At 45.4% G+C, this 26,696-nt stretch overlaps 1 protein-coding gene across 2 annotated transcripts in view; it reads right to left on the reverse strand.

Annotated features, from left to right (window-relative positions):
- AADACL3 (arylacetamide deacetylase like 3) overlaps window positions 1–6,822 on the reverse strand; it is an 81,301-nt gene extending 74,479 nt beyond the window's left edge. For both annotated transcript variants that reach the window (XM_058719017.1, XM_058719016.1), the window contains exon 1: window positions 6,454–6,822. The gene's annotated coding sequence lies outside the window, so the exon portion shown is untranslated. The remainder of the gene's footprint in view (window positions 1–6,453) is intronic.
- Window positions 6,823–26,696: the final 19,874 nt, after the last annotated feature.

Consider the following 26,696-nt stretch of genomic DNA (forward strand, 5'->3'; position numbering starts at 1 on the left):
GAAGAGGAGAGAACACTTCCCAAATTATTCTGTGAATCCAGTATTACTCTGATGTCAAAGACAAAGACAACTAGAGAAAAGAAACCCACAGGCCGATATCCCCTATGAATATATGTACACAAATCCTCAACAAAATGCTAGCACATCGAATCCAGCAACATAGAAAAAGGATGAATTACCAAGTGGGATTTATTCCAGTAAAGCAAAGTTGATTAACTCAATTGGTGAAACTCAACTAATATAATATACCATATCAAGAAAATACAGAACAAAAGCCACGTGATCATCTCAGTAGATGCTGAAAAAGCACTTAACAAAATCCAAACCCTTTCAAGATAAAAACACTCAAAAAAAAAATCCAAGATAGAAAGGAACTTCCTGGTTAAGGACATTGATGAAAAAGCCATACCTAACCTTACACTTAATGGTGTGTATTCGTTTCCATTGATTCTGTAACAGATTATCACAAATTTAGTGGCTTAACCAATACAAGCTTATTATACAGTTCTGGAGGTCAAACGTCCAACATGGATCTCGTTGGGCTAAAATCAATGTGTCAGGAGGGCTATATTCCTTCTGGATGCTCTAGGGTAGTATCTGTTTTCTTGCCTTTTCCAGGTTCTAGAGACCACCCACATCCCTTGGCTCACAACCTTCTTCTTCCATCTTCAAAGCCAAAAAAACACTGGGCAAGGTCCATCTCACACTGCCTTCTCTCTGGTTCCCCCTCCTCTGCTTCTCCTTCTACTTTTAAGGACTTTGCAATTACATTTGACTCACCCAGATAATCTAGGATAATCTCCCTGTTCTATACTTATTAGCAATCTGCAACCTTAATTCTCCTTTGCCATGCAAGGTTTACATTTGCAGGTTCTAGGATTAGGATATGAACATCTTTGGGGAGGGAAGGGGCTATTATTCTCCCTGCCATGGTAAGAGGCTTTTGCTTTAAGACCAGGCACAGGACAAGGAAGTCCATTTTCACCATTTCAATTCAATATCGTACTGGAGGTTCTAGCCAGGGCAATTAGGTAAAAACAAACAAAAACAAATAATTAGAGAGACAGAGAAAGAGAAATAGAGATAAACAGATAGATAGATACATGACATCCAGGTTGAAAAGGAAGAAGCAAAGCTAATTCTATTTGCTGATGACATCATCTATCTATATCTATCTATCTATCTATCTACATATATATATATATATATATATATATATATATATATATATATTTAAAAAAGACCCACAGCATCCACAACAAAGACTATCAGAGCTAATAAAGGAATTCAGCAAGCTGGCAATGAAATTAAGAAAACAATTCCATTCACAATAGCATCAAAAAGAATAAAATATTTAGGAAGAAATTTAACAAAAGGTTGCAAAACAGGTAGTCTAAAAACCCCAACACACTGTTGGAAGAAATTACAAAACACTTAAATGAATTTAACCCCTTGTTCATGATACTGAAGACAATATTGTCAACTTGGTCTGCAGACTCAATGCATCCCCCCAGCAAAATCCCAACTATGTTGGTTTTTTTTTTTACAGAAATTGACGAGCTGCTCCTAAACTTCCTGTAGAAAACAAGCAGATCCAGAATACCAAAACAGTCTTGAAAAAAAGAACACAGTTGGAAAAAAGAATTCACATTTTCCTATTTCAAAACTTTGTAAAAAGCTATAGTAATCAGGACTGTGTGGTCCTGGCATAATGAGGCTAAATATATGAATCAATGGAATAGAACTGAAGAGTCCAGAGCTAAACCGTCTCATTTATGGTCAACTGATTTTTGGCAAGCATGCCAAGATAATTCAATGGGAGAAAAAATAACCAGTCTCCCAGAAATGGTGCCAGGACAATTGGATGTCCACATGCAAAAGAATGAATTTATATCCTTTCCTTACATCATACATGAATCTACAATAAGAACGTTAAAATACTACTTAGGAACAAAGAAGGCTACATAGTATGTTCTTGGGTGGGAAGACTCAATATCATAAAGTTGCCAATTTCCTCTGGTATAATTGTAAAATTTAATGACATCCCAACAAAATGCTAATAGATCTTCCTCCCCACCCCACCCCCTGCCTGAAATTTACAAAAGCTACTTCAGAATCTCAAATGGAAAATAGGCAAATTCATCCAGGAAAATCTGAAGAACAATAGAAGGAAAATGGCCAGGCTAGGATATTAAAACATATCTCAAAGCCTTAACAATTTGAGTAAATAAGGGCTTTTTAACAAACGATGTACGATCGTTGCGTAACCAGATGACAAATATAAATGAAATTGAACCCATGTCATAGGCTGTACCCCATGATAAACTCCAAATGGGGCAAATATAAACTTTTTTAAATGAAAACTGTAAAAGCACCAGAAAAAGACACAGAAGAACTCTTACAACTTTGGAGAGGAAAAGAACTTTCTAACTATGTTTAAAAATACATGGGGCGCCTGGGTGGCTCAGTCAGTTGAGCGTCCAACTTCGGCTCAAGTCATGATCTCACAGTTCATGAGTTCAAGCCCCACGTCGGGCTCTGTGCTGACAGCTCAGAGCCTGAAGCCTGCTTTGGATTCCGTGTCTCTCTCTCTCTCTCTCTCTGCCCCTCCCCTACTCATGCTCTGTCTGTCTGTCTGTCTCTCTCTCTCTCTCTCTCTGTCAAAAATAAAATAAACATTTAAAAAAAATTTAATACAGAAATCACAGAGGAAATGAATGATAATCTCAACTACATAACAGCATTTATTTATATGGAAATAACCAATTATATCTTCCCGGTGACTCTCTGGGTGGAGTTATCAATACATCCATAATGATGATGTACTATTTATGTGACTTAAGAGACAAAATTCTTCAGGGGAGCCTGGGTGGCTCAGTGGGTTAAGCGTCCAACTTCAGCTCATGTCATGATCTCACAGTTGTGAGTTCGAGTCCCACGTCGGGCTCTGCGCTCACAGCATGGAGTCTGCTTGGGACTCTCTCTCCCTCTCTTTCTGCCCCTCCCCCACTGGCACTCTGTCTCTCTCAAAAATAAATACTAAATAAATAAACGCTAAAAAAAAGTTTTATTTATAAAAAAAGATAAGAGACCAAAATTCTTCAAAAGGTGTAAGCAGTTGTAATGGCAGCCCTTGCAGATCTTTCAACCCAAACTGTTCTGTTCCCTAAAAATCAACCGCGGAGCCAGAGTAGACTGAGAGGCCCCCTCAGCCCCTCCTTTGGAGGACCCATTCTTTCAGTGGCCCATTTATTCAACAAACCCTCACTAAACACCTCCTATGTCTCAGACACTACATTTTATAGGAACCAGGTTGAACCTTCATGAGAAACAATATGGTGTGTGATGAAGGACAGCTCCAGCCTTTCCCAGCTGCACGACCCAAGTTAGCTCACCTCTCTCTTCCCGAGGTTTCTTATCTGTAAAATGGGGACACTAATCATACTTACCACCACATGAACACTCCATGTTAAAATGCTTCAAATGGATTTAAGCACTTTGGAAAAACGTTTGGCAGAATCTTAAAGAAAAAAAAAAACGGGCTTAATTCTACTCCTAAGAATGTATCTAACAGAAAGTACCCATATGCTCACCAGAAGACGTATAAAAATGTTTCTAAAGGCTTTACTCATGAGAAGCCATAACTGGAAACAAAATCCCAAATGTTCATCCCACAGGGAAATGGATGACTGATGGCATATGTATACCGTGGAATATTATGCAGCAATGTAAACGAACAAATTGTAACAATAGAGATGAGCCTCATAAACACAGGGTTTACACAAAAGAATGCAAACTGTATGGTCTCACATATATAAAGTTCAAATAGGCAAGATTAGCCTGTGGTGTTGTAAGTCAGGACACAGGTTGCCCTTGAGGGTGGATATTGCTTTGGATGCTGGCCTTGCTTTACTTGTTCAGCTGGGTGTTTGCCATATGGGGTGTTCTCACACAGAGAAGACAAAGCATGCTCTTTCAAATCCAGTAAGTGAAGGGCAATATGCCAACAGACAAGGCAAGTTGGTTACAAGACAAGGACGGTTTACGCAACTTGTGTACTTTACCCACAAGATGCTCATCAATTTTGCCAACGATTCACTTCTGTTTCTCTAGAAATGGACGACTCTCTCAGTCCTACTTTTATCTTTCCATTTTTGGTAGAGACATGGGTACAGAGTAATATTTCTATAAGAAAAACCACGGTGCATGTATGATGAAATATAACAATCCCAGCATCAGGGGTGATAGGGAGTGGTGGGGACTAGGGCAGCTGGACAGCACACGTTCTACTTAATGTGTGCAAAGCACTGTGTAATTTACACCAGAAATAAGAAATACCTAAATGTCCAACGATAGAAGGATGGTTAAATAAATTCCCTCACTTATTCATTCAACAAATTGTATTGACTGTCTACTCTGTGCCAAGTCTCATTCGGGGATGTGCACACCCATGAGAAAACAAGATACTCTAGACACACGCTTAGCGAAAACTAAAATACCAAACTATACAGAGCACACACTTTAATGCTCATCATATGCCAGGCACCTTGTGCATCTCTTTCCAGTGCACGTGGAAACCAGTCTCCTCCCGATTTCTGCAAGTGTCTATAACTCACTTCAGAGAAAGAAACAAGAAGCTCTTGACCTCCAGGAGCCAGTGACCCTGGAACTGTCACCCGGGCCTTGGTAGTTTCCTGAGGAACATAGACAAGTCACAGAACACTGACATCAGACAAGTCCACCCGGTGACCGTGATGGATTCATGCAAAACCAAAACCCCTCCGTAATCATGTCTGAACACAAACAAAGTATGGAGATGGTCTGAGTCACCATATAATGACCCAAAATGGCTAATATGAGTGACTGCTGCTTCTTTAGCCTCTGTCTAATCTCCTGCTTCTAAATAAGATGTGTTAAGAATTGCCCTCCTTCCTGAAAGCATCCAATCCAGAGCAAAGCCCTGCTTCACACATCCTTGATGTCTTCTTCTGCTTCTTTCCAGCCTTCCTGCCTTCCACTGTGTTGTCTAGACTTAACTCTGCCTCAGCCCTGTCGATCTCTGCCATATGAAACCCAATTACTTTCGGCTTCTTGCTAGTTCAGAAACCTCGCTGGGGTGCGAAGGAACAAGAGGGAGGGTCATGCGGCTCCTGGCTCCCAGCTTCCACCCCACCCCATTGCCTTCCACTCCATGTATGCCCCACTACACACACACTTACACACACACACACACACACACACACACACACACACACTCCATGCCCAGCCTCCTAACCCCACTCCAGTGGCTTCTCCTGCCCAAATCTGAACAGCCAAGTAGGTCTGACCTCCCAGACCCTCCCCCAGAACCATGGTGCATAAACTGGCTCCATCTAATGGCATTGAGATCTACAATCATCGCATGACTATAAACTTTCTCATCAAGAAAGCATTTTGTGATTTTCCTAAACTTAATGAAAATGTGCGTTTCTGGGGCACCTGGGTGGTTCAGTTGGTTGAGCATCCGACTTCAGCTCAGGTCGTGGTCTCGCAATTCATGAGTTCGAGTCCCACATCAGGTGCTCTGATGTCAGTGCTTTGAATCCTCTGTCTCTCTGCCCCTTCCCTGCTCAAGGTCTCTCTCCCTGTCTCAAAAATAAATAAGCATTAAAAATTTTAATATAAAAAATTTATCTTAAATCTGCATTTCTGCATTGCAGTCAGGCTTCCAGCACCTGCCCATTTTCCAGGGGGTTTACTATGTATGGACTCAACTGGATAGGGGAGGAGGATGGGGAATGTACAGCAGGCAGGTCCTGTGATCAAGGCTCCTACATGATCTCAGTGTAGGGGGGGTGGGAATGGCAGGAGCCATAACACTAGAAACTGTTGTTATCAGTGTCCCCATAGAGTTAAGTTCCAGTGAGCTCTTCCCAATATGACAAGAACTGAGTTAGCAGGAGGTGTGTATTCTCAGTTCATCTTCACAGCAGCCCGCAGTGCTGCTGCTGCTGGAGAATGGGGTCACTCAGTATGTAACCTGAGGCTCAAGAGCGTGAGCTCTGGCTTTTGTGGAGGGAGCCAAGATGGCGGAACAGCGTGGAAGTTTCGTGTGTGTCTCGTGTTCATGAAATACAGCCAGACCAACACTAAACCATCCTGCACACCTAGAAAACTGATCTGAGGGTTAACACAACAATCTGCACAACCTGAACCACAGAATACAGCAGGTACGCGGCGCAGGTACTTGGGGGGAGGTAAGCTGCGGAGGGCAGGGGGGTGCCTTTGCGACGGAGATGGGGGCAGAATATGGGAAAAGCACCCCTCCCCAAAAGCAGCTGGAGAGAAAGTGGAAAATTGGAAACAGCCGCAGGGACTGAAGTAAAAAGGGAGAAAGGAGAAAGAAGAGGGTTTAAATTCCATTAAGACTGTAAACAGGGGGAGCGCAAAGGCTGCAACTCCCCCGCTCGATACCTGGCGGTGGGTGCTCTGGCGGGAAGGGCGAATCCCCAGGAGCAGAGCGGGGTCCGGGAGGTTCTCGGGCCACACGGGGAGAAGCGGTTCCACTGCCGGAAGGGCGTTCGGTAGAGGCTGTGAGGCGACCTGGACCCAGCAGACCCCAGGGAACGGCCCCGATCGCTGGTGCTGGAACAAGGTCCTTAAGGGTGAAGCCTGGTGCCAGACGCGTGTTGCGATTTTCCATAATCCCTGAAAGGCTGCTGCTGCGCTAGCTCGCGAACTTTTTCTGGGGCGGCTGGCACCCGGCCGCGGTCTCTGGGCTTCGCAGCAGCACGGTTTGGCGAACTTTCCTGGGTGCGGCCGGCGTTCGGCCCTTGCTCGGGGAGACCCCCTGCAGAGGGGCGGAAGGGGCTGAAGCCGCAGCCCTTCGGAAGTGAGGGGCCGGGGAAAACAGCCGCGTCTGAGACAAAACTCGGGGAGAGGTACTGCCTGGGGCCTGGTCACGGAGAGGGAAGAAGCGGGGAGCGGACGAGAGCTGAAGACAGAGGACGGGTGCGCGACTGCTGACTGGGGAGAACAGACCGGGTAGCTGGGTGGCGTCATGTCACCGCTCCCGCGCATGCGCATACGCACCTACGAGCGCCACAAGAACCCACCCCAGGAGGCTGGCGGCGCCATCTAGTGGAGAGCGGAGCCGTTACACCGAGCCCCGCCCAACCGGGCCAACCTCGCTCTTTAAGAACACACGTCTCACCGCCGGCTTAATTTATGGACTATAAAGCACTTCCTAGTCTGACTTCTAGGGGAAAATGAAGCAATTTCAGTCCTACTTCAATCTGTTAGCAGGTTCATCTATTCAATTTTCTTTCTTTTTTTTTCTCTTTTACACTTCTTTTTCTTGAATACAGAAAGAGAAAAAATTCATTTTTATTTTCAATTATTATTAAAAATATTTTTCTTTAATTTTTATTACTATATTTTTTACTTTTGTGTAAATTTTTTCAAGTTCTATTTTACTTCCATCATTTTATTTTAGTCTACTTCAGTGTATTCACCTTTTCAAATTTTCAAATGATCTCCTTTTTTTCTTTTTTTTTCTTTTTCGTTTCACTTTCTTTTCTTGAATGCAGAAAGAGAAAAACTTCATTTTTACCTTCAATTTTTATTAAAATATTTTTCTTTAAATTTTTTACTATATATTTTTTTACTTTTGTGTAAGTTTTTCAAACTCTTTCACTTCCATCATTTTATTTTAGTCTACTTCAGTGTATTCACCTTTTTAAATTTTCAAAAGATTTCCTTTTTTTCTTTTTATATTTTTCATTTATTTTCTTTTTCTTGAATACAGAAAGAGAAAAAATTCTTTTTTATTTTTAACTTTTATTGAAAATATTTTTCTTTAACTTTTTTCTACTATATTCTTTCATTTTGTGTAAAATTTTCAAATTCTATTTTACTTCCATCATTTCAATTTAGTCTACTTCAGTGTATTGATTTTTTTCAAATTTTCAAATGATTTTCCTTTTTTTTTTTTCTTTTTTCCCCCTTTTTTCTCTAATCTATCAAGCCACTTGCAACACCCAGGCCAACACACATCTAGGATCTAGCATCATTTACTCAATTGGGGGGGGATTGATTTTTTAATTTTAATATTTTTTTAATTTTAATATTTTTTTATTTTAATTTTTCTACCTCATTAATTCCTTTTCTTCCTTCAAAATGATGAAACGAAGGAACTCACCCCAAAAGAAAGAGCAGGAAGAAACGATAGCCAGAGACTTAATCAACACAGATACAAGCAAGATGTCTGAATGAGAATTTGGAATCACAATAATAAGAGTACTAGCTGGAGTTGAAAATAGATTAGAATCCCTTTCTGCAGAGATAAAAGAAGTGAAAAATAGAATGAAATTAAAAATGCTATAAATGAGCTTCAATCACGAATGGATGCCACAGCAGCAAGGATGGATGAGGCAGAACAGAGAATCAGTGATATAGAGGACAAACTTATGGAGAATAATGAAGCAGAAAAAAAGAGGGAGATTAAGGCAAAATAGCACAACTTAAGAATTAAAGAAATCAGTGACTCATTAAAAAGGAACATCAGAATCACAGGGGCCCCAGAAGAGGAAGAAAGAGAAATAGGGGTATGTGAGCAAATCATAGCAGAAAACTTTCCCAACCTGGGGAAAGACACAGACGTCAAAATCCAGGAAGCACAGAGGACTCCCATTGGATTCAACAAAAACCAACCATTAACAAGGCATATCATAGTCAAATTCACAAAATACTCTGGCAAGGAGAGAATCATGAAAGCAGCAAGGGAAAAAAAGTCCCTAACCTACAAGGGAAGACAGATCAGGTTGGCAGCAGACCTATCCACAGAAACATGGCAGGCCAGAAAAGAGTGGTAGGATATATTCAATGTGCTGAATCAGAAAAATATGCAGCCAAGAATTCTTTATCCAGCAAGGCTGTCATTCAAAATAGAAGGAGAGATAAAAAGTTTCCCAAACAAAAATTAAAGAGTTTGCGACCACTAAACCAGCCCTGCAAGAAATTTTAAGGGAGACTCTATGAGGGGAGAAAAGATGAAAAAATATATACAGAGAGAGAAATAAATAAATAAATAAATAACCAAAAGCAACAAAGATTAGAAAGGACCAGAGAACACCACCAGAAACTCCAACTCTACAAGCAACATAATGGCAATAAATTCATATCTTTCTGTACTCACTCTAAACGTCAATGGGCTCAATGCTCCAATCAAAAGACATAGGGTAACAGAATGGATAAGAAACAAGATCCATCTATATGCTGCTTACAAGAGACCCACTTTAGACCTAAAGACACCTTCAGATTGAAAGTAAGGGGATGGAGAACCATCTATCATGCTAATGGTCAACAAAAGAAAGCCGGAGTAGCCATACTTATATCAGACAATCTAGATTTTATTTATTTATTTATTTATTTATTTATTTAATGTTTACTTATTTTTGAGACAGAGAGAGACAGAGCATGAACGGGGAGGGTCAGAGAGAGAGGGAGACACAGAATCTGAAGCAGGCTCCAGGCTCTGAGCTGTCAGCAAAGAGCCTGATGCAAGGTTCAAACTCATGGACCACGAGATCATGACCTGAGCCAAAGTCAGACACTTAACCTCCTGAGCCACCCAGGTGCCCCAAGATTTTAAAATAAAGACTGTGTCAAAAGATGCAGAGGGGCATTATATCATAATTAAAGGGTCTATCCACCAAGAAGACCTAACAATTGTATGCATTTATGCACCAAATGTGGAAGAACCCAAATATATAAATCAATGAATCACAAACATAAATAAACTCATTGATAGTAATACCATAATAGTAGGAGACTTCAACACCCCACTCACAGCAATGGACAGATCATCTAATCAGAAAATCAACAAGGAAACAATGGCTTTGAATGACACACTGGACCAGATGGACTTAACAGATATATTCAGAACATTTCACCCTAAAGCAGCAGAATATACACTCTTCTCCAGTGCACATGGAACGTTTTCCAGAATAGACCACATACTGGGACACAAATCAGCCCTCAGCAAGTACAAAAAACTCGAGATCATACCATGCATATTTTCAGACCACAATGCTATGAAACTCGAAGCCAACCACAAGGAAAAATTTGGAAAGCTAACAAATACTTGGACACTGAAGAACATCCTACTGAAGAATGAATGGACTAACCAAGAAGTTAAAGAGGAAATTAAAAAGTATATGGAAGCCAATGAAAATGATAATACCACAACCCAAAACCTCTGGGACTCAGCAAAGGCAGTCATAAGAGGAAAGTATATAGCAATCTAGGCCTTCCTAAAGAAGAAAGAAAGATCTCAGATACACAACCTAACCTTATGCCTTAAAGAGCTGGAAAAAGAACAGCAAATAAAACCCCAAAACAGCAGAAGACAGGAAATAATAAAGATTGGAGCAGAAATTAATGCTATCGAAACCAAAAAAAAAACAGTAGAACAGATCAGTGAAACCAGAGCTGGTTCTTTGAAAGAATTAACAAAATTGATAAACCCCTAGCCACTTTGATCAAAAAGAAAAAGGAAAGGACCCAAATAAATAAAATCAAGAATGAAAAGGAGAGATCACAACCAACACAGCAGAAATACAAACAATAATAAGAGAAAGATTATGATCAATTGTATGCCAATAAAATGGGCAATCTGGAAGAAATGGACAAATTCCTAGAAACATATACACTACCAAAACTGAAATAGGAAGAAATAGAAAATTTGAACAGACCCATAACCAGTAAGGACATTGAATTAGTAATCAAAAATCTGCCAAAAAAACAAGAGTCCAGGGTCAGATGGCTTTCCAGGGGAATTCTACCACACATTTAAGGAAGAGTTAACACCTATTCTCTTGAAACTGTTCCAAAAAAATAGAAATGGAAGGAAAACTACCAAACTCTTTCTATGAGACCAGCATTACCTTGATTCCAAAACCAGATAGAGACCCCACTAAAAAGGAGAACTATAGACCAATCTCCCTGATGAACATGGATGCAAAAATCCTCCACAAGATATTAGCCAACTGGTTCCAACAGTACATTAAAAAAATTATTCACCACGACCAAGTGGGATTTTTATACCTGGGATGCAGGGCTGGTTCAATATCCACAAAACAATTAATGTGATTCATCACATCAGTAAAAGAAAGGACAAGAACCATATGATCCTCTCAATAGATGCAGAGAAAGCATTTGACAAAATACAGCATCCTTTCTTGATAAAAACCCTCAAGGAAGTAGAGATAGAAGGAGCATACCTCGAGATCATGAAAGCCATATATGAATGACCCAACGCTAATACCATCCTCAATGGGGAAAAACTGAGAGCTTTCCCCCTAGGCCAGGAACAAGACAGGGATGTCCACTCTCACCACTGTTATTCAACATAGTATTGAAGTCTTAGCCTTTGCAATCAGACAACACAAAGAAATAAAAGTCATCCAAATCGGCCAGGAGGAGGTCAAACTTTCACTCTTCACAGATGACATAAGGTCTATATGGAAAACCTTAACGATTCCACCAAAAAACTGCTAGAACTGATTCATGAATTCAGCAAAGTTGCAGGATATAAAATCAACGCACAGAAATCGGTTGCATTCCTATACACCAACAGTGAAGTGACTGAAAGAGAAATCAAGGAATCGATCCCATTTACAGTTGCACCAAAACCCATAAAATACCTAGGAATAAATCTAACCAAAGAGGTGAAAAATCTATACACTGAAAACAATAGAAAGCTTATAAAAGAAATTGAAGAAGACACAAAAAATGGAAAAAGATTCCATGCTCCTGGATAGGAAGAACAAATATTGTTAAAATGTCGATACTACCCGAAGCAATCTACCTATTCAATGCAACTCCTATCAAAATAACACCAGCATTCTTCACGGAGCTAGAACAAATAATCCTAAAATTTGTATGGAATCAAGAACGTGAGCTCGTTTGTATCAGGCTCCACCTCTGACTATATTTGAGACCTTGAGCAAGGTACTTAACCCCCTGTGTCTGAGTTGCATCATCTGTAAGGTGGGAATAATAGTGCCTCATTGTATCAAATAAGACAACACACATTGGTCGAGGTAGTTACACCTCCTGCTCTTCCGTGGGAGTTCGGAGGTAAATAACTAGTGGTGAAGGAATAACTTGCAGCCTAGAAGCAGAGGGGGTTAGTTAGCACATTATGGGTGGTGGGAGGCATGGGAGATGTGCGGAGTGGAGCCCTGTCTGGGAAACACTAGCATGTGCTGTGGCTTCAGTCTGGCAAGCTCCCTCAGGGTGCCTGAGACACAGGGGGGCTCCCTCCCAGGGAAGAGACGCCCGGAAATGGAGGAAGAAGCCACTGGACCCAGAAAGGACAGCAGACAGGGCAGTAACCCTCTGCCATGTTGTGTTCCAGAGAAGAAAGGGCTGGGGTTGAACCTACTAGAGAACAGCATTCGCTGAGCACCTATGAAGCGCCAGGCACCGCACCACGTTCTTTCAGAATGTCATGTCATAGGGGCACCTGGGTGGCTCAGTTGGTTGAGCAGCCGACTTCAGCTCAGGTCATGATCTCATGGCTGAAAGGCTCGTGAGTTCGAGCTCCGCATCGGGCTCTGTGCTGAGAGCTCAGAGCTTGGAGCCTACTTCAGATTCTGTGTCTCCCTCTCTCTCTTACCTTCCCCTGCTCGCTCTCCGTCTCTCTCTCAAAAATAAACATTAAGCAAATTTTTAAAAGAATGTCGTGTCATTGACTCTTCAGTAGAAGCCCGGAGAATACATATTCTCTCATCCCCATTTGACAGATGAGAAAACTGAGGCAAAAAGAGGGGAAGCCCTGGACTAATAAGCATTAGAAGCAGGGGTTTTGATTTGAGCAGCTTGACCCTGAGTCCACAACCTTAACCAAGAGTCTTTCTTCCTCCCAATATAGAGTTTCTAAGGGACAAACAGGACAAGGAGAGTTCAGAGCTTTGGGGTTTTTAACTCCCAGACCATTCTCTTCCCACAACCTCCACCCCGTGTGGCTTCACTGAGACCCTAGCTCCAGCTTGGGTGGGGGACATGGGTCAGGGAGCCGAGGGGACAGCAGTGGGACTATGTGGTGTCGTCTTGAAATTTCCCAAGCCAGCGTTGCTGGAGAAGCGCAGGCTGTTTGAGGAGCACATCAGGGGGGCTGCTGAGGCTAGAACTTCGGGCGGTCAAGGCAGCAGTGCAACCGGTAAACCATTGACATTGACTGAGCACCTCCAAGCATGGGTCCTGCCAAGAGCCATTTGGGGTAAACAAACTGATAAGAAGCAGACCCTTATCATCGGCTTCCCAAGATTACAGCCAAAGTTGAAGAAGCTCCCACCAAGTGCACGAGGCTGTGTGTTAACTTTATGCAGGTTCCCATAGCAACACAGTGCTAATATCAACGCTCACAACAGTAATGAAAATAAGGTCCGCCGTTGGCTTAGTGCCTACGGTAAGCCAGGCACAGCTGTATGGAGTTTGTTTAATGCCCAGAAGCACCTCAAGAGGTAGGTACTGATGTAATCCTCACTGAACGGATGAGGACACCGATATTACAGACCCAGGAAGTAGAACGGCTCAGCCCATCCTTTCTCTGATGGATAGATGGATAGACAGATGGACAAACACATGGACAGAAGGAAGCTTACCTTCAAGGACTCTCTTGCCTCCGAGGCCAGTGCCCCGCACAGAGATGCTCTCTGAAGCTGGCTCAACACGCCTGAACTCGTGAGTGGGTGGCTTTCTGGAACTCGAGACTGGGAGACACATGGGGCGTCCCTGATCACAGCAGGGTTTGGAATCAAGGTCCCAAAACAAACTCCGGAGGGAGGAGAACACAGGGAGTTCTGGGTGGCAGATCAGAACGTCCCCACACACAGCCAGCCGAGGTCTTCATCGTGCTGTGAGGACAGGGCATCCTGGCTGGGCACGGGCCTCACCCTGACTTCCCCAGACAGCCCCAGAGTCCCCTGGGGACGCCAAGAACAGTGAGGTGGTGGCCCAGAATCCCACCCCGTGCTGAGGGGCGATGTCACGGACCTCATTCTACCGGTGAAAAGATGAAGTTCTGGGAGGCTGAAAGTTGCCCGGATCACAAGCAAAGCAGTGGGCAGTAGTCCAGGGCCTCGCTCCCTCTTCGAAGGGCCCGGGGTCCCTCCCTCAGGAGTGGTGCAGTGTCTTCTGGGGTGTGCCCGGGCTGCGTGGTGCCCACCACCCACCCTCTCTGCACAGGGTGAAATCCTGGAATGTCAACTTGCTGGCAAAGATGAGGTGGGGCCTGAGCCCAGCCCAGATGCCGGGGCCTCACGGGACAATGGGAATCCTTGTCCTACATGCCCCCTCCCCACTCCATCCTCCTCCCTAGACTGAAGCCTGAGCCCCCTGCAATGTAAGTCAGCCCAGCGGACCCAGCCCTGGAAGCAGACCCCTTGGGGACACTCCTGGATAGCCAAGAATTCTAAGAATTCAGGGGGCAGGTGCAACTCGCAACTCGAAGCCGGGTGTTTCTTTCAGAGAGAGAGAGACCCAGGCACGCTGGGGCAAGGGCCAGAGCAATTATCCACTTCTCCCAGCCTTCAGAAGTGTTGGCTGGGAAAACCCTAAGCAAGAACCCAGCCAAGAACCCTCCGGTGGGGGGGGTGGGGGGCAGGGGTGACCACCCCTTTGGAGGCAAGGTGGGGCGAGCAGTGAAGAGGCAGTTTTGCCTCAAGTGGGAATGTAGTTAGATTTCAGATTCAAAGGAATGTCCTCTTTATTGAGTTGGATACGTGTTTAACAACAACATAGCATTCTCTAGCACGAATCTAAGCATTTAGAAACATTATAGGCCAGCAGCATAATGAACATCATGCCCATTTTTCAGGTCAGAAAACTGAGGCACAAGAGGTTAAGTAACTTATCCAAGACCATGTGGCAAGTGAAGTAGCAAAGCAAGGAATCTAACCCAGAGACTGTGGTCCGACCACCTGTGAAAGCCTGCCATCCCTTTCATGGGTGTTAAAAATGGCATCCTTGGGGTCACTGCCACCAATTCGCATACTCTGACCACTGTGAGATCCTGCCATCCCTTTCATGGGGCTAATCATGACGTCACAATGGTTCATCATCACCCTCTCATACCACGCAGCCTCCAGAGCCCCTGACGAGCCCGGGTCCTGACTTAGGTGTGACAAACCATGCAAGGAGGCAGGTATGGGGGCTTCTAAAGTTCCTTTGTGCCCCCGCAGGAGACAGAACTGGTCAGTAGGAGAACCTTAAATGCTCGCTGCCAAGCGAGGGGCCCAGAGGGGGTGCCAGGCCTTTCTCTGAGAGCTTCAGCCCTATCACCTCACGTCCTCACGTGTCCCTGATGTAGAAACTTCACAGACGTGGAAACCCAGGCTCAGCAGCACTAAGAAATGTGTTCCGGGTAAAATAGTGGGTAAGTGGAGAAGGCAGGTGTATGGGTCTCCTAGGGCCTGCTGTAACAAATTACCACCAACTCGGCCTAAAACAACAGAAATCTATTCTCCCACAGTTGCAGAGGCAGGGAGTCCAAAAGCCGAGGTGTGGGCAGGGCCATGCTCCCTGGGAAGGTTCTGGAGCAGAATCACTCCTGGCCTCCTCCAGCCTCTGGTGAGCTCAGGGGTTCCTCAGCTTGAGGCCGCATCGCTCCAGCCTCTGCCTTCCTTCCTGAAGCTTCTCTTCTTCTCTGTGCACCTCTCTTCTCTCATAAGGACACTTGTCATTGGATTTCGAGTCCATTTGGGTAATCTAGGATGATCTAGATTCTTAGCTTAAGCACATCTGCAGAGACTTTTTTTGTCCAAATTAGGCCACATCCAGGAGATGACGATGTGGGCATATCTTTCAAGGGGTCGTCTTTCAACTCCCTCCAGTAGGATTTGAGAGCATAAGGCACCCCCACAGGTGCCCAGATGCCAGCCCCTAGGGAGGGGCCCCTGCCGACCCCAGGTGGAGGTCAAGAGACACAAAGCCCAGTTCCTCAAGTTGCTTGGTCCCCTGGGGACAGTGTAACCTGAGGCTTCTAAGTGTGAGGGACAGGGATCCTAGGTGGCCTTCTCCTCTCGAGTATGGCTTCCTCAACACCACTGACCCCACCTGCCCTGGGCAAATCCCCTCTTCCCCACCACACACGCTACACCCCACCTTCTCCTATAGGACATCCCCACAAGTGTGGATTTGCTTTTGTGACCAGTGAGTTGTGTCTGTCTCTTCACCACATGTGAGATGGGAGGGCAGGGTCTCTGCCTAGATTTGCTGGACATCCACCCCTTCCCCGGGGAGTATTTTTTATAACAGCTTTACTGAGGTATAATGCACATGTCATACGATTCACTTATTTTGAGTGTACAATTCAGTGGTATTTAGTATATTCACATGATCACGGAACCATTTTCACAGTCAATTCTAGAACATGTTCATCACCCTCCAAAAAATCAGCCCTGTATCTATTAGCAGTCACCCTGCCATTTTCCCCCACCCTCCACCCTAACTCAGGCGAACCACTAATCTGCTTTTTACCTTTATGGGTTTGCCTATTTTTGGACATTTCACATAAATGAAATTTTACAATGTGTGGCCTTCACTGTCTGGCTTCTCTCCCTTGGCATACGTGTTGACAAGATTCACCCATGTTGCAGCATGTAACAAGGTTTCATTTCTTTTTAAGGCTAAATAGTATTCCAGGATATGGATGTGCCACATTTGTTTTTCCCTTCATAAGCTGAGAGCCACTTTTTGGTTATTATGAATAATGCTATGCACATTTGCATATAAGATTTTGTGTGGACATACCTTCTCATTTCTCTTGGGTGTGTGACTAGGAGCGGAATTGCTAGGACACGGGAACTCCATGTGGAAACTTTTGAGGCCCCCCAGGGGTTAAAGAAAGACTGGATGCCCCCCCACCAAGTCCCATGACCTTGGCCTGGTGGCTTGACCTTCCCAAGCCTCAGTTTCCTGTCTTGTAGAGTGGGAATTGACTCACCCAGTAAGTATTTATTGAGCACCTACTATGGGCTGGGCCCTGCCCTAGGTGCCGGGATCGCAGCAGACAAATTCCTGTACTCAGAGACTCTCAGCAGAGAGATCCGGAGAATAAATAGACAACAAACTAAATATAGTGAGTCCGATGAGACGTGCAACTGAGGAAATAAGGCAAAGAAGGAAAAAGAGTGTGTGTGGAGGGTGCAGAACGGGGCAAGGCGATATCACAGGGTTAATGGGGCTTCCAAGAAGGCCTCACTGAGGGGGTGACAGGAGAGGTAAGGGAGTAAGGCTGGTAGAGATGGAGAGGTTTGGGGGCTTAGGGGTTGGGTACGTTGCGGTCATCCCTACTTGCAGGATCTTTTTGTCAGAATCAAACGTAGCCATGCTGATAATTGGTATCCTCACCATCCTGGGCATCCATTCTTGTGAAGGCAGCCCAAAACCAGCACTTAGAATTCATTAGAAACCCAGAGCGATGAACACACAGGACACGATGAGCCACTCTGCCTCGGAGAGATCTGGGAGGCCCCCGGGGAGAAGGTGGCATTCAACCAGGGCTTGAAAAACGAGGAAGGACGGGCTGACTCTCCAGCATCCATCCATCGGGGGCTCTCTGGTTGGCCTCTGCACCCTCTGAAAACAGCATCTGTGTGCTGGAAGCCAGGAAGCAGGTGAGCTTTCTGAAGCCAGGCTGCCTTCCAGGAGGAGGAGTGCCCGCAGCTTGGGTGACTGGAGAGCAGCTCGGGTTCTTATGCGGAACAGCAGGCACTTCCCTCCTCCCCGCCCCCCCGCCCCCCCATCCACAACAGAAGCCTTTGTCTCTTTCACAGAGGCAGTCCTTTCCAGATCACTCCCCTTGCCCTTCTCCCCAGTCTGATTCTGGAGACAGGTAAGAGGCCAACGTGGCACATGACTGTTACTGCCAAGCCAGCCTTGGGGGAACACCCCTACCTTGGATGCTGGCCCTCCTTTGTCTTGAATCAATAGTTGATTCATTAGTCAATTCGTTCAACAAACATTTCCTGCTCATCTCTACCGTGCGGGGCTCTGTCCTGGGCGCTGAGGACAGGAGATGATTCAGATATCATTCCTGCCGTCTCCTAAGCCCCAGGCTGGGGAGGAAAACTCACGTGAATAAACAAGTGTTGCTAGCACTCCAGTGGCTTCACTGGGTGCAGAGCGGAAATAATGCAAGGTCACGGGAGCCAAACACAGGACTGGTTGCTGCCCTGTGGCCCGGTGCAAAATGAAAATGCATTCCCTTGCTCAAAAATGACTAGGGTTTTCAAAATGGCAAACCAGGCGTGGGGGCCTTCTAAGTGTGGGGCCCCGTGTGACCACATAGGTCACGTGCTCACAAAGCCACCCAGCCCCATCCTGGAGAAGCACTCAGTCTTATGTAAGATCTGGACAGGTGAGTTCTCCTCTGCCTTCATCATCTGTAAAGTGGGTTTGTACCCTCTTAGGTTGCGTTGTTATAGCATTAAATGAATTATATTTATATACTAGCATATAGTAGATCAGCGACAAATAATAGCTATTATTATCCCAATAGGTTCCAAAAAGGAAAGAAGGGCCCGGTGTGGGGAGCAGTCCTAAGAGTCGCTTCATTCAAAGTGGTGTTGAGTCAGCCGAGCCCTGAAATACAGATACAGTGGAACTCTGGATTGCAAGTAACTAGTTCTGCGTGTATTCCGCAAGGTGAGCAAAATTTCGAATAAATTTTCACTTGATAAAGGAGCGATGTCTTAGAGGAACCATCCAGGGCATCTTGGATGGCAAGAAGAGACAACTAAGAATGATCCAGAACCAAGCCGAGAGATGGTTTACAAAGTAACTGACCTGTGTATCAGTCTGCTCCAGCTGCTGTAACAAAATACCAGACGGGGGCGCTGAAACAACAGAAATTAATTTTCCCGCAGTTCTGGTAGCTGGAAGTCCTGGATCAAGGTCTGGGTTCCCCTGAGGTCTCTCTCCTCGGCTTGCAGGTGGCCACCAAAAGGATCCAGGCAGGCCACCCCAAAATGACATATTGATTACCTTGAATTGAAGCTACTTAAAACAACCCGTGGTACAAAGTCACTCGGACCCTCCTCTGTCCCCCTGGGAGCAGGATGTGAATCTCCCACAGGAGAAACACCCTCCCTGTACTAAGAAGTAAAAAGACATCCTTCTCACCAGAGTGAGGGACTTGAAAGTTGAGAAAGCTGGGGCATCTGGGTGGCTCAGTCCGTTAAGTGTCAGACTTCGGCTCAGGTCATGATCTCACGGTTTGTGGGTTCAGGTTCCGCGTCGGGCTCTGTGCTGACAGCTCAGAGCCTGGATCCTGCTTTGGATTCTGTCTCCCTCTCTCTGCCCCTCCCCCACTAGCACATGCACACACACTGTCTCTCAAAAAGAAACATTAAAAAAAAAAAAAAGTCAGGAAAGCTGTAGAAACAACCCTACTGGTTTTTTTCTAATCCATCGGCCTAAATTCTGCTTAGAATCCCTTACTAATTAAAACTTCCAAGCACCGGTTTCCTTTATCTCGTCAATTCCTCACAAATGTATTGTCTCCTTGCTAAAATGTATAAAAACTGCCTGTGTTGGTCATTTCTTTGGGTCTCGGTTTCATTGCTGGGCCTCCGTGCACACGTGATAAAACGTTGGCTTTCCCTCCCGTTAATTTGTCTCAGATCGATTTAATTCCTAAGCCAGCTCGAAGAATCCAGGGAGAACGAGTAAGATTTCTCCCTCCCCTATGACCAGCGTAGCGGGCAGGATCCTTTAACTCACTGGACGCCACTCACCCAGACACAGCCCAGAGGTCCCGGGACATCTGACGTCCAGCCAGCAGAAGGGGAGATTTCTTACCGTGTCGGCCTCCCAGAATCTCTGTCTGTGGGGTCCAGTGCAGCAAGAGTAGGGAGAATTGTTTTTTTTCTGTCTCTGAATTTAGATTAGCAGGATGAAATCTTGTGGAACTCGTTGGGGCTTCACGACCCTTGGCAAAAATTTGGTAGAGTACCCTTCAGTTACTAATCCTCCCAGAGATGGTCTTTGCCTTCCTTTGTCTGCCTCTGGTGTCCTCTGTCCTAGAAAGGAATCACCGCAGAGCAGAACGCAGGCACAGACCCCATAACCTCCCAGCCCACTGAGTGCAGATCTGCGTCTGTCTGACAAACTTTGCTGTGGCTTCCCTCTGAAAACTGGATGAGGTTTCCCCTTTGGTCGTGTTCTGTGTCCTAAGAGCTTGTGACCAGCGAGAACATTCTCTCTGGTCTCTGCCATCCAGAGCGTGTACTTACTTAAGTTTGTCCCGAGAGGTCCCAGTCCATAAAGGCCTTTGTCATCTCAACCCTCACTGTTCGTTAGCGTTAGAAAGTCTCATTCTGGTAGCACCTGCCTGGTGTCGCAGACCAGCGGGTCTGTGACTGGAGGTGTCTCACGTTTTCATGGGACATTGGAGACCCCTTTTTCCCTACACCTCTCTTACCACGTATGCAACAAAGGTCTTCGCTTTCTTAGGCTATTCTTGGGGGTCAATGTTGGATCATGGGGCTACATCGTCTATGCCCTCTCCAGGGACCCCTCTTGTATCCATGGTAAAGATTTATTCTAAGCCTGGAAAGTTGCCTCCACGTCTTTCCATGAAAAGACTTACCGGATTCAGTTGCTATTAGCATAAATATTCTAACGTGATCCCACTCATCACTGGCCAGACGATGGGTCTTTTGAACTACAAAAACGTCCATATTTGAAAAAATTGTAGAGAGCTCTTGTTACAAGTAGCTGCCTTATTGGTATTTATGGGAAGATCAAATTGAAAGGAAAACGCACACACAAAAAAAGTATAACGGTTGGCCTTAGGGAATCCCTTAATAAAATGAAAGAACAGAAGTCACAAGAAAAACCAAAAGACAAATCCGACATAAACCCCCTTCTTATACCTCCCTTTGTTCCCAACCCCCTATGCCTGACCCTCCAGAAAATCTTTTGACTTCTGGATCTCTGGGCGCCTTGTCTAGACCTCCCCTTTCAAACCCAACCTCAGCTCCTCAGTCAGTTTCCTTAAATCCTAAAACCCCAACCTCTCCAAAGAACCCTCAGGGAACCAGCTGCCTATTGTCACTTCATTTTCCTTACTAGCTTTACAGAGAGCGCCTCAGCCGGATCTCCAGGCACAGGGAATGCAGGTTTCTTGGGTAAATGCTGAATGTCAGGAACTGAATCTAGTAAGAGCACCCAGGAGGGACAGTAAAGCTCCTTTTGCGCTGCCTTTTCCTTCCTCCTGTTTTCTGACACTCCCATGCAGTGCCCTTCACAGATATATCCTGGATGCTGGCTGCAAAGAGTTCATGTACTCTGGACAGCAGTAGACCTTTTACTTCTTCCCCCACCCCCCTCTTTATTTCTAAGTAGGCTCCGTGCCCACCATGGGGCTTGAACTCACGACCCTGAGCACAAGAGCCATACATTCTACCAGCTGGGCCAGCCAGGGACCCTTTAAGTTATAAAAACCCTTTTATCTCCTGTCTCAGAGGATCCTACCAAATTTAGAGAGGAAGTCAAAAGATTAGTAGCTATTCACAGCCCCACTCACAGAGAGCTTGTGTGGCTACCGAGGGGTAAGCTTCCAGCCCGTGATTATATGATGGCTGTTGGGCAGGCCAGACACCCCTCGCAGGGGAATCATGGCCAGAGCGGCCCCCCGGGCGTCCTATGACTGACAAGGAGGTGGCTCAGCTAGAGGCTGGTATTTCAGGGTTAACAGGGGTGCTAGAGGAGGGCTTTCCTCCAAAAGTTAACTGGTCTAAGGCTGAAATACGTACTCAGAGAGAAGAGGAACACCCGAAAGCCTTTGTTGAATGGTTTACACAAACTTTTCTAAGTCACACTGCATTAAATCCGGAAGCCCCAGAGCACAGAAATCTCCTCACCTCTGCTTTAGCAGGAAATTTCCTCCCTGGTATGAAGAACAAATCCACAATCATGTGATGGGCTGGACGGGGCAACCACTAAGGGTAATAATGGAAGCAGCTTCCCAGTCCCTTGCAAATGGCTTTACTAAGAGCAACAATTCTCACTTTGTGTCTTCAATCTTGGCAGAGGCGAGAGCGTAACTCTGAGAATAACTTGAAGCCCACTCAGAGATCTCCCTCTTTGCCTTAATGGGCAATCCCATTTGCACTCCGTCAATATCAGACGAGTGCTGATATTACAAAAACAAACAAACAAACAAACCAACCCCCGGGACATTGGAAGAGAAATTGTCTTGTACTTAAGAAAAAGGAAGGTTTAAAAAGCAATCCCCCAAACCCCAACCTCCCCTCTCCCAAAATGATAGGGTCAGTCGCTCTTCAGCCGCATGGAGCCTACCACAAAACTTAAATAGAGGATCCGAAAGAGGGTTTCGCAGCTGACATGGGTGTGACTTTGTCTACCGCTGGTTTGGAGCATTTGTCTCCACTGGCCACTTCTGATTCCTCTGAGCCTTCAGAGTCTCCGGGCAACTGGTGCCACAGCCCAGATCTCAGGCCAGCCCAGCATCACTCCGGTCGCTCCCAGTGCCTTCCCAGAGTGCAGCTGTTCCCCTGCAAACTTTCTCAGTAGAGATTTGCTGTGTAAATTTAATGCCACGATAAATCACAGTGAGAAGGCCCTTTTTGTTTTCTTTACCATCACACCAAGCCCTGCGTCTCTTATTTTCTTTACCAGAAACTCATTCTGTTCTAAATTCCTCTGAAGAAGATAAGTCTTTCTCTCTTCTTTTTAAAGTCTATTTATTTGTTTGACAGAGCAGAGAGGTAGAGACAGGGAGAGAGTGAGGGAGAGAGGGAGGGAGGAAGAGAATCCCAAGCAGGCTCCGTGCTGTCAGTGCAGAGACCCATGTGGGGCTAGATCTCACTGAACCGAACCGTGAGGTCATGACCTGAACCGAAATCAAGAGTCAGATGCTTAACCAACTGAGCCACCCAGGTGGCGCTGGGACATCTTCTAAAGACTTATCTTCTGGAGCGCCTGGGTGGCTCAATCAGTAGAGTCTGCAACCCAGTCTCCGGGTCAAGAGTTGGGCGTAGGGCTTACTCAAGTAAAAAGAAAGTGAAAAGGTGTCCCAATCAGTCTTTGGGTCACACATACAAATGAAGTTGGGTTGTTACAAAGAGGAACATGTGTGCATCTCTTGGAAGAGAAACTGTTTCCATTACTGCCTCAATCCTCTCTCTGCAAAGATCCGGAGCAAGGAATTGAGCCAATAAGAGACTTTCTCCTCCAACGGGGTGTCTTTATCTTTGCTATCCTACCCTGTAACACCCCAGTCTTGCCAGTAAAGAAACAAGGGAAAACTGACTTGGAGGGAGATAAGTTTATTGATTCCTACAGGACCTGAGGGCCATAAGCTCTTTTGTAATTCCTTGGCAGCCTGTGGTCCCCAGGGCAGCTGACACTCTTACGTTATTCCTGGCCAAGCACCTGGTTCGGGGTAACTGACTTCTCCTTGGCTCTCTTTTCAACCCCACTGTACCCTGACTCACAAGTTTCTTTTTTGCACTTACATTTGGAGGGAGACAATTAACCTGGGCTCGCATACCCCAAGGATATCGTGAGTCTGTGAGTCTGGAGTCCCCCTCAGTGCTTTCCCAAGTCCTGAAAGCCATCGAGATTCCATAACCTTTACCCAAGTTCCCACACTGATGCAATATGTTCATGACCTTTCACTCTATGATTAAACTAATCAGGGAGCCCTTCTAGATTCTCCCATTGTCTTGCTGGCACCAGCTGAGGAGGCCATAAAGCCTCTAGATCTAAACTCCAATGGACGCAAACAACTGTTAATCGACTTGGGACACACGCTGTCTCAGGGTATTCCAAAGCTCACTCCAAAACACCTTGAGTTAATTCTGTCCCCCCCCCCCCACCCCACCCCAAAACGAGAAAGCACTTAAGGAAATTTTTAGGGGCCACTGGCTGCTGGAACTAATGGATTCTTGATTTTGCAGTTTTTGCTGAACCTTTGTTTGCTGTTCTCCCTGATATCAACTTGGAGTCTGGACTTCAGAGGCATGAATCTCCTTTGAAGCCTTAAAATTAGCTCTGTCTACACCCCTGGCTCTTGGCTTAACCTAATTTTGACAAGCCCTTTCATCTATATTGCCCTGAAAATAATGGGGCTGCTGTGGGCATTCTAGAACGACCTGTACAGATACCGTCGATAGCATATTTCTCATGCCAGTTAGGCCCTATGGCATCAGACATGCCCCCATGCTACATGCAGTGGCCCCAGCTGCGCCTTGATTGAGAAAGCCAGTACTCTTGCATAAGGATCCCCCATTCACCTGTATGTTCCCCACGGTGGGGGGAGGCTCTCTTACAAGTTCATAGGACACAGCCCCCCTCTACATGGCAAAAGACCACTTACAAACTCTTTTGACTAACCCTTCCATCATCTTCCATCAAGGTAACCTTTCAATCCAGCTGCCTTACTCCCTCTCCTGATGCTAGAGAGCCCTGCTCTATTCCCCATGATTGCCTCACATCTACAGATAATGGTCTCAAAACCAGAAGAGGACCCGTCATACTTCTATCTCATGGCTCTTGTAAGTGAAATTTGCAGGGAAACTATGGTTATGCCATAGTTTCCCCGCATGAAACATGGGAGGCACGTTCTTTGCCCACCATAAACTCATCCCAAATGGCTGAACTCAGAGCTCTTACTAGAGCCTGCACATTGGTGGAAGAAGAAACTGACATTTACACAGACTCCAAATATGCTTTTGGAGTCGGCCATGCTATTGGCACAATTCGGAAATCCCGGGGATTCTTTTTTTGTTTATTTTGAGATAGAGAGAGAGAGAGAGAGAGAGAGAGAGGATGAGCAGCGAGAAGGGGCAGAGGAAGACGGAGAATCCCAAAAAGGCTCTGTGCTGTCAGTGCAGAGCCCAACACACGGCTTGATCTCATGAACCATGAGATCATGACCTGAACTGAAATTAAGAGTTGAACGCTTAACCAACTGAGTCACCCAGGCACCCCAATCCTGGGGATTCTTAACTTCTACAGGCACTCCCATTGCTAACAGGCATATAATGGGTGATCTACAACAAGCTATTCACCTCCTTCTGAAATCGCCATTGTTCACGGCTCAGCCCATACTAAGAAAACTGACACAGCTACCAAGTATGCAGCCAAAACTGACCCCCTGAGCCTTTTTCCACCCAATTTTTAACTCTACCTTTCTCCCTGAGTGGTATTATTCATTAGTGGGCAAATGCCCCACAATCTGAAAAGGACACTTGGGCACAAAAAGGTGTCAAACAATTATCAGATGGATTATACACTGGGCCAAAAAGACTCCCTGGCCTCTTTTCTTGTACCTTTTGGCTTGGACTTACCTCCCACCAAAAGGGACGTATGTGCAAACATGGGATAATTAAGGAACTAAAAAGACAATTGGTTTTGCCCTGGCATCCACAAAATTTCTGGCCAAATTATTTCCCAGTGCACTACTTGTAAACCTCACCAGATTTCTGGAAGAAATCAGTCTATCCTTTTTGGCCCACCCTGCCTTTTTTGGCACTTCCAATGGATTTTTTAGATTGGCTCTCAACCCTGGGCTATTCTCATTGTTTGGCTATTGTTTGCATGGTTAGTGGATAGAGGGACTGCTCTCCAACTAGACATGCTGATGCCACTAGAGTGGTAAAGAAATTGATAACTGAGATTACTCCTCTTTTTGGCATCTCTTTATGGATTGAGTCAGACTAAGGAACTCACTTTAGCAGAGAGATAAACCACCCGTTTGCAAAAAATTGGGGTGTACTCGTTAAAACTTCATCCTCAATCACCAAGATAAATAAAACCTAAAAATCTAGACATAAAAAGGAACGTAGGAAAGATCTGTCAAAAAACTGGACTTAAATGGCCAGAACTATTTCCCTTGGCCCTTACTAAGATCTGGGATTCCCCAAAGAGGAGATATGGTTTGACTTTTTTTTTTTTTAATACTCATGCTTCTATTTCCTTAATGTTTATTTATTTTGGGGAGGGGGAGCAGAGAGAGAGAGAGACAGAGGATTCAAAGCAGGCTCTGCGCTGTCAGCATGGAGCCCAACGCGGGGCTCGAACCCACGCACCGTGGGACCATGACCTGAGCCGAAGTTGGACCCTTAACCGACTGAGCCACCCAGGCACCCCATGGCTTGACTCCTTTTGAAACAATGCTTGGTCTTCCAATGCCTGTGGGCATCTGTAAACCTTTCATTCGTGGATTAAGTGAACAATCTGATACCATGACTATGTACAAGAATTAACTGGTATACTTACAGTGTATCACCAACAGGCAAAGAGACATGGTTTCCATCACCTGATGATCCTTACCACCCCTTTTGACCAGGGACCAGGTTTCCATCAAGCTCTCTAGAAGAAACCACCCACTGCCATCTCGCTGGGAAGGACCCTGTGAGGTGCTACTGACCACCTACACTGCCATCAAAAGACGAGAAAAATCCTCCTGGATTCGTGCAAGCCGCACCAAAATGGACCCAGATCATCCCTCTCAAGACGACTGGGAGATTACTCTTACGGGTGGCCTGAAAACAAAGATTTCCAGGGCCAAGTCCCAGGCCCCAGAAGCAGACCACACCACTGTGTGGGCAGCTCTTCTCCAGAGCACGGATCAAGAAGCTTCTCTTTTACTTACTCTTCTCGTTTTTTTAAGACTC

The sequence above is a fragment of the Neofelis nebulosa genome, chromosome 2, assembly GCF_028018385.1.
Source record: "Neofelis nebulosa isolate mNeoNeb1 chromosome 2, mNeoNeb1.pri, whole genome shotgun sequence".
Classification (NCBI taxonomy): domain Eukaryota; kingdom Metazoa; phylum Chordata; class Mammalia; order Carnivora; family Felidae; genus Neofelis; species Neofelis nebulosa.